Below are 3,474 nucleotides of genomic sequence, written 5' to 3'. Positions count from 1 at the left end.
CAAGAGCTCCTGGGGCTCCTGACCACCCCGTTCCTGCCCCCAACATTTGAGGGAAAACCAATGGGCACGTCTGCCTCTGCCTGGGCGGGCAGTTTGGAGTAGCCGAGCAGAGACAATGGCAGGACGTGACTGTGGGGACATCTGTGTCTGATCCAGGAAATGTTTTGGCGTCAAAATAGAAGCAGTGGGTTGTTAATCTAGAAAAAAAATAAAAAAAAAAAAAAAAAAAAAAAAAAAGCCATGGTGAGTGAACAAGTTGTGGCCTACCAAGGAACCTCTAGAAAATCTGAATCCCATTTTTGGTCCTAGATTACTATAATGGCCAGTCACACTGGAGAGTATGTAACAGGGAAAATGTTGTGGGGGTTTTGTTCAAATAATTATTTGCAGCAACTTGCTTAAAAAGATACTGAGATGTTTCATGGTCAGCTCAGAAACAAGAGCCAACACACAGAGTCAACAGCAAGAGTGGGGCAAGCAAACATTTTATGAGGCAAAATAGTGTAACAAGCTGTCATACAACTCAGAGGTTTAGAGAACATCGTTTACATCTAACCAGGTAGAAATATGACAATATCTAGATACTTTTCACAAAGAGGTTTTGATCAATCATGTCTCAAAAGATTTGAGCAAAAGCATTCTGCTGTAATAGACGGTATAGCTTCGCTTTTGCACCTGTATCATCTTACATATCATTACCAAATGTTTAACGTTACAGCCGTCTGTAGTATCTGACCATTTTAGTCAAAATAGTGATTGTATTGTCACAAATGCAATCTTATGATGTCACTCTAGGAAGGAGTTGACCTGGGAAATTACATCATCCTCAAAGGAAACCAGATTCTTACAGTCACTGATTGCCAATACCAAAACCTAACAGATTGTGTCTCTCACCATTATCTGACTGTTTTAAAAAATAATGTTAGGTTTTAGCACATACAACAAATTTCTCTAAAAATGGTTTTGAAGTTGAAATAAGATGGGAGACATCTATGGACTGAGTCTCACAACCACATCCTCTTGCTGATGGTTTAGCTCAAGCCCATGGATTTCAGTGGCAGTAAGGCCAGGGAGTAGCCCAGAAATGGTTGCAAATTTGTCTTCATGTAAAATTAACATTTCTGGGATGACTATGTTCTTAAAGGTATTGCAACTCTTGTTTCTAGCCTTAAAAATCTACTAAAACAGATTTAGGAAATGGAATTACTGTGCTCTGCATCTGCCCATCAAATCTCGAACATGAGTGTAATAACATAGAATCATAGAACATACAACACAACAGAAGAAGCTGAAAAGAGTCTATATGCACTAAAGCCTGCAGGTGTAAGAATAAGGCAGTTAGCCCCATCTGTTGTTATGTGCTGAGTGAGCTGGGAGAGGCTTTCTAGTAATGCAGCAACACAGCTACATGGATAGATCATATTTAAAACAGTGCACAATTTGTTGTAGGAACAATGTGTGGGTTTGTTAGTGCCTCATGCACAGGTATGAAAGGTGAACTTAGGAGGAGACAGTTTTCCAGAGAAAAATGGAATTCTACTTCTTCTGTACCTGTATTTTGAAATTCCCTGTGAATTTTTCTCATACTTTCTTTTTGAATTAAACTTTCCATTTATTTCTGCTGCACAGCAGAAAATAGAAGAATGGTGGTATCATATACGGGACTGCAAGGTTTCCTGTGCAACAAAGGGCCAACTATTGTGTAATACCCCAACCTGAGTAATGAATCCATTTAGCAAAAAGAATAAATAATAATCATAAATGACTGGCTGATTCAATAGACATTGAAGTTAACTCCTTTTGCTGTCAATAGTCAGTGGATTATGACTATGATTCTGCACATTTCCATTTCTAAATGTATGCTTTTACCTTGAATGAAATAATTTAGATTACATCTTACTAACAATCCATCGTATAACTGTTAACAATTTTAGCCATGCATTTTATGTGTGTACACATACGTGTGTTGTAACTTGTAATGAATGGTATTGAAGCTTCATCAATTAATTACTTTTTTTCCTTTCCCATTTAATATTATACCTTTTGGACTAATTTTAAAAAAAAAGTAATCAGAATTTTAAAGCCTCAAACTATTACTTTGTGCTTTTACATCTATGGATGCTCCTGTACTATTCTATTTTAGGTTCAGTGTTTTTGTAAATATTCTTGGTATTTAGTGATACATTCTAACAATATTCTGGAAAAAAGGCTTCCTAACTTCTGAAAATATATGATAACTGCAATTCCTGAGAGATTAAATATGTGCATAAAATATTTTTCTGCTGAGATACTGCAAGAATTACCTGAAATGTTCTGGTTTTTATTCAATATACGTCCTTTCTTAATAATGTTTACTATACATTTAAATGTCTTACAGGATTTATTTTGACTAAGTACATGGAATAGTTGTCAAAAGAAGATACTAATCATAATTTGTCTGAGAGGGAAAGAAAAGTGAGAAGCAGGCAAATGAGGCTTTTTTAGAGTGGGCATTAACATCTAACAGATTTGGGGACTTTGGCACTGGAGGTGGGTGAAAATCAGTAAAGCAACATCAGGATACTGTGACTGTTTTCTCTCACCACATTGGCTTCTCCTAATGCCCCATCATGTTTAGAAAGTGCATTCAGCCTTCAGTGTTTCCCGCTGTTGCCTGTGGTTGTATCCATGAACATACTCGTGTTGCATCCTCCAAAAGGAGGCAAGGACCACACTGTGCTTTGTGCGCGAAGCAGCTGGGCACTGCCTCAGCATTCACCAGGATGAAGAGAAAGTTAAAAACCTGTGCTGTAAGAAATAAAGCCTGGGAAGACCAGGAGTCATTGCCAGGGGTGAAAGAACCACAGGATAAAGCAGTACGAGTGGGAATCAGGTGCAGTGACTTGTGTAGGCAGTTTCCCAACAGATGTTTTATGAGGTTCTGAGGACTGGTCAGAGGGGCTACAGCTCCATCCTCCAGTCTTCTGCTCATTCTGCCCTCGAATATTACTAATATGAACAACCATGTTCATGATAGCAAACTGCCAACAAAACCCAAAAAAATAAACAAGAGCTTTGAAAATGTAGGGCATTTCTTCCTTTAATACATCACTTTATCAATGCAAGACTAATGGTTGTCATTCTGAGCTGAAGTTTCCAGCCTGTTTTAGGTAAAGACCAAACAGAAGGACACAACTTACTCCCAAGGACAGATTCTCAAATACATAAAAGATTGAATTTTCAATGGATTTCTGAGAAGATAATGACAGAATTTTCAAAGGAGTAATTTTTTGGATGAAGTTACAAGACCATAGGTGTTTTCAGATGAGGATGATTAATTTAAATGAATCTGGATCAGGCCCCACAGTGAACTTTAGGAAATACAGTGAGCGCCCTTTATTGCATTAAGTGATAATTATTTAGGAAATGAGATAATTGTCATCAGACAGAAGAATCACTTAGAGTTTGACCCCCTGTTGCAGTCATTTGGGTCTA

The sequence above is a fragment of the Calidris pugnax genome, unplaced genomic scaffold (genome assembly GCF_001431845.1).
Source record: "Calidris pugnax isolate Ruff unplaced genomic scaffold, ASM143184v1 scaffold51, whole genome shotgun sequence".
NCBI classification, from domain to species: Eukaryota; Metazoa; Chordata; class Aves; order Charadriiformes; family Scolopacidae; genus Calidris; species Calidris pugnax.
The sequence above is the reverse complement of the archived record's forward strand: the minus strand, read 5'-3'. Positions refer to the sequence as shown.